Raw genomic sequence first — 11,485 nt, 5'->3', positions numbered from 1 at the left:
CAACACTAAATCAAACAGTCTGCGTACTGAAAGTGAACTTTGTTTCCTCGGGTGTCCAAAATGCTTGATAAACATGTCCAAACACACTTTGATCCGTTCACCTAAAAACTCGTTAAAATCAGGGAGCGTAAAACAGACTTTTTGTACACAGCCCGATTACGATACACACACGAATAGGACATTAAAAATTCATTTTCATTCCATTTATTTTGCGTAAATGTACAAATTTGCTAATAAATTTGCTTACTAATTCGGGTATAGATTAAACGCTATCTAAAGGTGCAAAGAATGTTTACCAATCTTTGGAAATCCATGTTTAGACTCTTAGATAAATTGAGAGTGAAAAAGGCTCAAAATTTATGTTTTTTGTAAATCGATTAATTACATATGAATAATAATTAGAAATAAAATGAATTCAATTTCATGTAATTAATATTATCCATTGTTCTTAAATTATTGTTGTAACTTGTTGAAATGAATTTGATAAGCTTAATTCACAATGGATTAACAAAACGTTAAAACATTAACAAACTTCATCATGTGTCAATAGTTTTGTTATTTTAACAAGATTAATTTTGCCGAATTATTCTATTTTAAACAATTAAAACAGTGCCGATGTCATTATTTTAATATTGCATTGTTTTGCTAATTGGATGGATTGATGTTAACATAATAATAAACACTATTATAAAAAAATATAATCTATTAAATTATTTTGAAAATAGTTTTGGAAGATTTTGTATCTTGTATTGTAAAAGTTACCTTCATCAGTCTTCAGCCAGGCGAACACTACTAATGAACTATTTCAAAAGTACTAATCGATATTGATTGATAGTGTTACTTCACGATGTTCTTGACACACCCTCCACTCTCTCTGCCAATGATCTATTAATCTATTTTGATTAACCCCTTAATGATGAGTTTAATTCAACCATTTAATTAGAAACACACATAGTAATCGAATCGATGTAATATCGTTAAATTTCTGGATATTTTAGATAAATTAGTGTAATTGTTAAAGTACCCATTAATCGTAATTTGCAGATAAACAATATGAATTATAAATTACAACAAATAGAGGCTAATTATAGATAGATGCGACTAAACAATTCAATTAATTTGTTCGCTTTGATGTTTTGTTTGTAATTGTATCATAATTTTATAGCCTGCTAATTTATCAATTTTCTTTTTATGAAAAAGACATTATAGTGAATGAGAGAACGTTAAATTAATACTAGGACCAAAACTACTAAATAACTTACGACTGCAATTTATTACCTATTACCGGCCATTACTGGTTTGGGGGAATTTACGGCCGTGCAGAGAATGCACTATCAATGACGATTTATTATTGAATTCCGGGATTCGGTTTTCTTTTAATATTGACTAGCGATATATTGAACTTAAGCATATCCCTTTACCATTTTAGAAAGTAATAAACTTTGAAATCCAAGCAAACCTCGATATAATGGATTAATATGTGGAAGAGAATATCCGTTATAGCAAAAATTCTGTTTAACTAACATCAGCTTAACGTCATTTCTGTTGAAAATCCTTGAAAAAGATCTGGAACGGTATATCCGTACGGTGCCACTGGTATCTGGTCCAATTAGTCGCTACAATTTGGTTGGTAGAGTATTTAGGACGCTCCTTGCTTTGGTTTGTGCTTTTCTGGATATAGAACTAAAAGAAGAATTAACACTAGATCTAGAACTAGAAATATTTGCGTTTAGCCGTCTTAAGAGACGTACGGCCAAACTCGAATGTTTCTAGTTCTAGGTCTAGTTGTTAGTTGTAGTGTTAGTGTTATATCCGAAGTCCGCTCTAAGGAGGTCCGTTATATTGAGATTTTACTGTAATAATAATAACGAGTAAATTTAATTTGTAGAAATTACGATACTAAAAAATTTTTCGAAACATCATCAATTCATCTTATTGTTCTTTTATTGTTATTTGTAAATATGTAAAATCCATTTTGATCGGTTACAGTTGCGGATAGCTCACGTTTCTATATTGAAACCAAGTAATGAAAAACAAACACACCGGGTATAAAGAAAAAACATACAACATACGAGGATGTGATACATAGAATGGAATTGAAATGCTTTGACGGAAAACGTGAATAGAGAAAGTCACCGGAACGTGCAGTGAAATTCTCGGAGAGATACACATACAGGGAGAGGGAGATAAACAGCATTTGCATTGCCTATACATCGAAACCAAACACACGTTACCAAACTGTTACCACAACACGAACCTTTCGTTCTGCAAGGGAAAACCGATCGATGTTAAATTTCCTGTCCTAAATTTCTCATTTGCGATGTATTAAAACGAATTCGTACTTTTACGGACGAATTAAATCGGTTCAATCATTAGCGATGCTCCATGTTTCAATTCTATTTTAATTCAAAATTCGAACTATCTAAAATGAACTGTATTGTTTGTATAAAATTCGCTTAGAAATAAATCCCATTCAAAATTCATTTAGTTAAATTTTTTTAGTTTTGGTTTAAATTTTAAAATAATCAGTGAGGAAAGTAAATCTCTTTAAGAGGTTTAGTAACAACATTCGCAGATGTTTACCCTAGTAGTCTACGAAGAAACAAGAAACCTCCGGCCTTGCTAATTTGCCAGTTTTATATAAATTGCTTGTTAAGTGGATTTGCTGACTTGTGTCCTTTTGTGAGAGGAACGAACACGTAACGTGGCAACAGTTCGCCGTAGTTTCACAGACGGGATGCTGTGAGAGCTCTCACAGGATCCCGACGGCCCTTGGGGGACAGAGAAATCGTTAACTGTGTGCTCTTCTAAAGGAGGGAGAAGAGGGGACAACGACATACAGGGTGCGCGGTAAGGTTTGGGGAACAATTAAACAGTTCGTTGTCACCACTCACATAAAAGAAGAAATTAGTTCAATAATCTCTAGTTAGAAAAAATCATACTGAAAATAACAAAAGATTTATAAACTGAATTTAAACTGTAAATAGATCGTAATTTATGAATAATACATAATGATTTATTCCTTCAAGAATTACATAATTCATGAATTAAAGCAAATTAAAAACTGAAATAAAATTTTTTAAAGTACTTCATTAAAAAAATACTTAACGATTTCTCACATTGATACTCACTCACCGCTTACCACCGCTTAGCTAGTCAATCATTTTTGATTAACTTAACACCGATTATATTACATAATCTTCTTAATTATACGATTATTATAGCTAGGTGATTGTATCTTCTGCATCATCTTTATATCGAAATCTTTCCTTTTCAGCTGTATTTTGATCCGAACTGCTAATAGGACGTAACATAGACTTTCAGTTTCAGCAAACCGAGCAATGACCAGAACGCATGTGTGGTATTCCCATAGTTTTAGACAAACACTATGGAAACTCTAGTACCTAACCTATGCGAAGTTAGCCACTATTTTTCTACCCCCCAATTAGATAGGATTTTACATGCATAGTGTTTTGATTATAACAAAAGAACCACTCAATCGATTTCGATTAAATTTTCATTAAATTTGCTTTAAAATGTCCTTTATTTCATGATGATATCTTGAGATACGATTTTTTTAAAATTTATATTTCATGACACAAATAATAAGGGATGATGCATAATCCAACGTCTTGGTTGCTTCGTTTTAATTATTTGTTGGGCACCTGATTCTTTTGCAGGAAGTGTTAAACATTGAAATTCGATTAGTGCGTTTTATTTTAGTAAAATGACGTAAGTTTTATTGGAAATGTTTCGAGAAAACGAGTAATTTTTTTATTGAAAGGTTGAGTTTTAAAACGAAAAAACGATTTAAAACCGCTTCGCCCCGTCGTCTTTACATTTTTTGTTTATTCACCTCCACTATTCCTTCTTCACATAATAAATTAAGGAGGGGATGTTTGAGAGTTGATTCGCTAATAACGCATTTTAGTTGATGTGCGGGCATTTAAGGGTGATAAAGTAGTTTTGAAAAATAAAACTTAATACTTGAATTAAGTGATAAATACGTGCTATACTTATGTTAAGTGTGAGGTGATATTAGTGATGTTGAGATCATCGGATAGCTATTTTATGGATGTTAAAAGGTATCCTATTAATTAATTTTTTTTGTCACAATAAATTAATTTATCTTTTCTTTCTAGCTGAGCTTTGAAGTAAAATCGAAGGGAAACAACATCCATTCGGTGAGTCATTTTCAATTTTATTAATTTACCAAAACATACCGGGATAATTCGCGATTTGAACGGTGTAATGTTGTCGGATAAAAACCGTTTGAACGCTACACATTGAATTTGTGCTTGAAAAATTATAAAGCTTTAATTAGTACCATTGTCAAAACATGAAATAATTTAAAATTGAGTGTAAACCACTCCAAATAATACTAGATTAATCTATTTCAAGCTTTTTAAGAGGGGAGTCTCTTTTTTGTATCAAATAAAATGATTTCTTTGGAAATTTTTGGCTGCCCAATTATGTGGTATTTCAATTTAATCTTTTGCATATGTTTTCATGACATATTTACTTATTTAAAAAAAAATTTACATCGATCCACGCTCGGACTTTTAACGTCTATTAGTATATTGTAATATAACCCAGTTCGAATGTATATGTTAATAATGATTAATTGACATAATGGTAATGAGACCATGTCCCTTTAAATAGTTTAGACATAATAGTTTTCATTTGCTGTTTACATACAGGGTGTTTCAGGTTTTTGTAGCAGGACTTTAACAGTCGATAGATCTTTTATAATTAACACAAAAACTTCATATAAACATAGGTCGACAAACGCTTTGTTTTGGAGATACAGGTTTGCAGATCTTAATGCTCTAGACGTTTTTGTGTGAGACACTTGTTCCCACAAGGGATGAACTTATTAATAAGATTAGAAATTCTTGTAATGGCATAAGGCGCTTTTTAAATACTCGATCAGTAATTCGTTGGTCAGAATTATGCAAGCAAAATGGTATATTTTCAACAATTTCTTTAATTTTTTTCTTTTATTATTTAGATTAAAACTAAAACTAAACTAAAACATTAGTTAATTTACCTACTTTGATTCATAGTACACATTATTTTAACTACCCTCAAAAAAATGGTTTATATCGAATAATAAAAAGCGGATTATCTTGAAAACGATCAACTTTAGCACATTTTGATGAGTACCCTTTTTGTTGAGAATAAGAATTTTTATTTCTAAGAAATTTTGGCAATTTCACTATTGCATTGCTAGAGAAGATGGTTACAAATGCGGCGAAATCGGTATAAACTGAAAAAATTTTCCTCTAAAATCCTTAGGTTAAATTTGAGTGATAGTTTGTCTAAATGTTCGTGATCATCAGTATTGCCCACGCAAGAAAATAAACGTACCGAAAATGAAAAAAAATGTATTGAATTGAGAGAGAAAATTGAGGAGATTTTTAGTAATAAGGTAAAACAAAACTTGCAAGAAGTACTAAAAATTGCGATTGAATAAATTGTGGTAAGATCAAATACGGTACATTCAAAAGGGTTGTACTGCATTCCTTAAAAATGTACTGATATCAGTACATTTGTAGAGATTAAAAATTTTGTGCTGAATTAAGTTAATATCATTTCTAATAACATTGTGATGTTCTTTCTGCCTAATATCACGCCACTAATGCAATAAATGCTGCGTAAGCTTCCTTTAACTAAAGAAAATGAAGAGAAAGTTTTTTAGTATTCCAAAAAATTAATCTTAGAAGATTATGATTTAATTGATTTGGTGGTGCTCAACATCACATCATACGGATTACATGAAGTATCATGAAATCGTATAACTGAGGACTTGGACGTGCCTCCAAGATGGGCGAGATTTAAGAATTGTTGGGATGTGAAATGTTGAAAAACTACTAACGTTCTGGATTTTTCTGTTTCTAGTTAACTCCCATTTGTGACAGAGTCTGTCACGACGACCTGAGTGAAAATCATTATAAACGATTTATGGAAAAATCCCTGAAATCGGTCTAAAGATTTAACTTTTGTGCAATTTTTTGGTATAGATTTCAAAATTGTTCCCTCATTTTTAACCCTTTAAGGGTTAGCGGCTTTTATAGAGACCATTTGTCAATAAGATGGAAGAAATGGCACAGTTTTTAAAAAATTTAAACATGTCTTTCCAGTTAAGGTTTCCTCAAATCTTTTGCGGATATTGGGTGTGCGCATTTTAAAGTCTACAGTAAAGTAACTAAATTTAAAGTCTACTAGTATGTTTACTAGTAACTCTACTAGTATGGGATGTAATCACAAAGTCTCCTGATTTTTCAGCATATAATACGGTGGTGAGGGAAAAAAGTAGAGTTGCCATTTAAAAAAATAACCTTTTTGAGATACGGAAATTTGATGCACATTTCTGACCATCCTGTATAACTTTAATTAATAATTGTTGTTAAATTAAAGTGTATAATTGTTATTAAAAGACACCATTAGAAAGAGCAAGAAATTTTCGATAAGATAGATATGGTTCCAGAGTTTTCTCCTGCTCATATAAGAAAGTTATCGACCCCAACAGGGTTTAAGAATGGCTAAAACGTGTGAATTTAGCAGTTTTTGGCCAAAAATGTACGTGTGCAAGCGCGTGATCGCCGCGTGTTATACACCACTAGAAAGAGCAGAAAATTTTCAATAAGATAGATATGTTTCTATAGTTTTCTCCCTATCAAATAAGAAAGTTGTTTAGAGGAAGAGTATTTAAGCGTTTCTGCGTGTAGGGATGGACATTAAGAGTGATTTAAGCATGACGCCGATAGATATTGACCGACGAAAACCCGGATTAAGATAGCTGAAGGAGCGCCCTTTCTGACTGTGATAACAGTTTTTTAAAATTCGGTTTCGTAACAATTGTACAAGGCCTTGAAGTTTGGTAATTTTGAGCTATTTTAAGTACAGCGCGGTGTTCTTCATTTTTTATTGATCGTAATATCAATCGGCAGACGAAAACCCGGTTTTAGATAGAGAAAGATTCAAGCTTTCAAGTGGTGCATTTAGTTTTTCGCTATCCCTAATTATAAGGAAGATATCAGCTAAGAAAGTAGATAGGAAATTACAGGTAAAAGTTTGTTGCTGGGAGGTTTGTTGTTATCGTCGCACGGGTATCAATTTCTTCACATTCTTGTGATTACTATAGATTTCTTCTCTATACCTTAAGTACAGCGTTATTATGAATTTTATTAACCTTATTTTTATTGTTGGACAGACTCTTATTTAATGTGGTGAGTATACAAATCTTGTTGTTAGTCGTTATTGAACATCAGAGTTGCGTATCGCCCTGTAACCGTGGAAGAGTTATCAAATCCGATTATTGCTTTTGTAGTTCCTGGGGGAAGCTTATTCCAATTTCGCAGTGCATAGTTTGGTTTACATAACTCACCAGCGACTTGGTGACGTCTTATTGATTGAGTGGTTGATTTAGAAGTTGTGTATTTATATATTTGGAGGAATAATAATAATTATGCATCTTTAATTAAAATTCTCAGTAGCGTTATTATATTATATTATAGGAAATAAAAAAGTGGTTCTAACAGTGGATCAATCATGTTCTATATACATTGTTACATAAATATCTTTCACTAATTATAATTCAAAATTTGAAATTATAAATTTTAACTTATCATTTCTTTTAACGTATACCTACATCTGGAAATGAAATCATCTCATTAAACAAGTCCATTTGCAATCCTCATCTACTCTACGCGAGGTATTCATTGTTAGATTTCAAAATCAAACTTTGCATACGGATATTTGTAAAACATTTCTGAAACAAACACCGTACACCGTGTACTTTCCTATCCACTATAATAATATTGCGGGTAACATGCGTTAATTAAGTAAAGTGTATTAACGGCTAGTTTTGCAGGTGCACTCGTAATTTTGTCGCATTACGTTGAAACATGAGTAGGTAGGATTCTATCATTGTCCAAGCATTGTCCAAGTCTGAAGTGAAATTATTTAGGGGTCGGACAGCAAAGCTATTTCGCGGGGGTGACACGTCACCTACAGTTTCCGCCGCCGTTTGAATTATAACAAGTCCCTCCGTCGACCGTTGGGAAACTGTTTCAAATCCATTGTCGTCGTAACTTTTAATGCAAAGAATCCAATACCTCGAGCCTTTATTAAACCTGTCATCAACAGACAAAAACATGTTCAAGAAATAAACGCTTCTCGATTTTCAGATTAAAAAACTCTCTTGGTTTTTAAAATACATGTTGATTGTAATTACTAGAGCTAAAGCGAATCAATAACGTTATGATGAAAATTGTTTTTTGGATTTATGCTGTATTATGTAGAATTTTCCATAATAATAGCAGTGAGAGTATAATGAGTTCCATTAAAAGTAACAAATACACGACATTAACATTTTAGTGAGTTGTGTTTCATTTTGATGGAAAAAAAAATTTCAACGCCACTTTAGTAGATTGAAAGCATAAATTTTAACAATCGTAACATGTGTTTTATGTAGATTAATCCATTAAGGGATTTCCATGTCATACGAAACTGTTCATTTTAGCCGAAAATTACAAGAAATGATAGTATGTAGTTCAAAAATCTTTTAAAACGAGTAAATACGTCAACGTTATGCATGCAGGTTGAGCGTAAGTAAACTTTGTAAGCTCGGAATGTGTTTTCGTACTGACTAGTATTACTGGTAGTATGGAGCAATTTAAAAGTTCATGTCGGAGTTGCGTAAAACGTCACGTTTTCACTGTTAGCTGTAAATAAATACGCGCATGCTTTGGATAGTGTGCAAATATTTAGCCCCACTAATAAAGCTGTATTTGGGTTAGAACTCGATACTCTATCTCTTTCGTTGGTGGCGGTACCGTTGTTCCATTTTAAATTTAAATTTATACTGATATTTGTGAAATTTAATTCTGGGAAATCGATGGTTATTGCAAATAAGTAAACAAACACGCTATATATAAATGTTATGAAACTTTTAATACTGCTATTTATAAATGTCAAGATAAATTATTGCATAGTATAAATCCAAGATAAATTCTTCTAATATGAGGGTCTATTTCAGTTTGATTTTATAATTTTGAAGGGCCAAAAATAAAATTTCTTGTTTCTTTATGAGTTAATAAGGTATTATACTTAATTTTGAGAAGAAGAGTAGGTATAGTTGGCAAAAGACTAGATACGACTGGTAGAGGACTATATATTATTAACATAAATACTGTTTGTAGAAGGCTACATACTTCTTTCAGAATGCTAGATACTTCTAATGGAAGTCGAGACACCACTAAAAGACTAGATATTGCTTGTACAAGACATATTCTTCTTTTAGAAGACTAGTTAGTGCTGATGGAAGATTATACGGTACTAAACGAAGACTTGATTGCTGTCTGCTGAGAGAAGACTTGATACTGATCATGGAAAAATATATAGTGTCAAGAGAAAAGTAAATACTTGCAGAAAACTACGTAGTGTAAGAAAAGCTCTAGATACAGCTTGTAGAAGACAAGGTACTACAAAAAGAAGATTATACACAACTTGAAGAAGTCTGCTTATAGTTAGAAGAGGGCTAAATACTGCTTGTAAAACACACATACTTCTTTCAAAAGACTAGGTACTGCTAATGAAAGATTATACAGTACTAACAGAAGACTAGATACTGCTTTCAGAATGCGGGAATGTTTAAAAAAAAACATCACTCACTAGATCGGGATTCGATATGAATATTAAATCCAGCAAAGAAGAAGACGTCATTGTGTTTCGTGTAGGACTAGTTATTAGCTGAGTTAAGTCAAAGGGTTCCGCCATATCAATCAATGCAAAAGTTGAAACGTGATCTAGTTTCAAAAAGTCAATATTAAAGTCACCCATTAAGATGACCAGATCTAATATATGTATTAAGGCAAAGTGCTATTCTCCGGTGATCGATTAATCTGAATCACCACCACAGTTTTATTTCTTCAAAATCCTGCCATACTTTCTTGTTCAGATTTCTTAGTAATTTTCCTCGTTTCATGTTCTATATTTCTTCTTTTGCATAATTAATTAAACTTTGATTTACGTCGTTGGAAATATTTCCTTACTACATATTTCAGCTAATTTCCTTTTTTATATTTGTTCTTCTCTTCTCTCTAAATTTTATTTTAATTTTGTAGACATCATTGTTGTAAATTCGGGCTGTGTTTAAACACACAATCTTCATCACCACGATATTTTAAGTGGTTCATAATATATATGTGTATCCTTACATATCCCTAAATAGCCTGCATTTCGACTAAAGCAACACGCTGTAGTTGAAAGTGGAACTGTATTCTCTTTAGTTTCATTTACATATTTAGGAGAATGTAGCCACTTATAAAAGATTTATTTTATAATCCAACAAGAGGGAGAACATTTGTAAAGTGCTTCTTCTACAAGACAATTTTTATCCAACCTCTTTCATATGAAATCTTTAAATATAAAAAGGAAGTAATACTATTCAGGTACATGCACAAACGGCGGTTTTCTTTGAACTTACTTTTGTCCGTGTTAGATATTTTTTTTTCATTATTTATGAACGTTCTATATTTCAGTCTTGTCAACATTAAAATTATTGTGACAGATTTACTATTTCAACACGTTTTCATTTAACCTCAGGACATAACATGATCCAATTGATTTTTCTTCAACATCAAACTTCTCTAATTGACATTATCGCTAAATGTCGATATTTTTTGACATTTTAATTTTAGTCGTGCCTGATGAAAACCACCAGATTGGTCGAAACATTATCAAATTGATTTTAATATAATAAAAACTTTACTTTATAGTTCTTTTAATTTTTATTCCAATTACTTAATTCTACGATCAATATCGAGTCTCAACGTTCCAAATTGAGTTCACCGTTACAGTGCATGATACAATAAATTCAGTCGTTGCCACACTCCTTCGTTTCTTTGTGAAATCTACGGGAAATTTTATTTATTTCGCACATTTATATTCAATTTTTCTTATACCGGTCAAAGTGAGTCCTCGCAATGCGATTTATAGTTCTAGAAAGAAGGCTGCATTTTCACCTCTTTGAGTTTCAATAAAGGTACATATTCTTCCCACTTAATTTCATATCTTGAGTCGACCTTATTACTTAAAGACAATTTAGCTTCCAGACGCAGTCTAACACAAATACTTTGATTATCTCCTAATTGTTCAACTTTGTATCAGAAAGTTATCTAAATGATAAAGATAAATGAGGGATAAAGATGATAAGATAAAAAGGAATAAAGAGTTGTTGGGATTTGTAAATTCCCAACAATAAAACAAAATATTTTGAGATCTTCATAAGATTCCTTAAGACATACTGTTGTGAGTATGTTGAACAATTTATTTTGAGTGAACATTCGTGGAGCAGAATTTGCTTCCGAGTTGTATTCATCAATATCACTTACTGAGCTAGTCTCAACATCATGTGGTAAATCTTCAAGAATGATAGTTACAATTGAACAGAGAGAGATGTAATAGTGGAATTAATGAT

General features: G+C 31.8%; 1 long non-coding RNA gene across 1 annotated transcript; it reads right to left on the bottom strand.

The window, feature by feature from the left end:
* Nucleotides 1–8,933: 8,933 nt before the first annotated feature.
* Nucleotides 8,934–10,662, bottom strand: LOC139429177 (uncharacterized). Its single transcript, XR_011639853.1, has 2 exons — nucleotides 10,493–10,662; nucleotides 8,934–10,424 (listed from the first exon to the last, which is right to left on the bottom strand). It is a non-coding gene; the product is annotated as an uncharacterized lncRNA (long non-coding RNA).
* Nucleotides 10,663–11,485: the final 823 nt, after the last annotated feature.

Source organism: Onthophagus taurus, chromosome 2, assembly GCF_036711975.1.
Source record: "Onthophagus taurus isolate NC chromosome 2, IU_Otau_3.0, whole genome shotgun sequence".
Taxonomy (NCBI): domain Eukaryota; kingdom Metazoa; phylum Arthropoda; class Insecta; order Coleoptera; family Scarabaeidae; genus Onthophagus; species Onthophagus taurus.
Note: the sequence above shows the minus strand (reverse complement) of the source record. Positions and strands in the feature narration are given on the sequence as shown.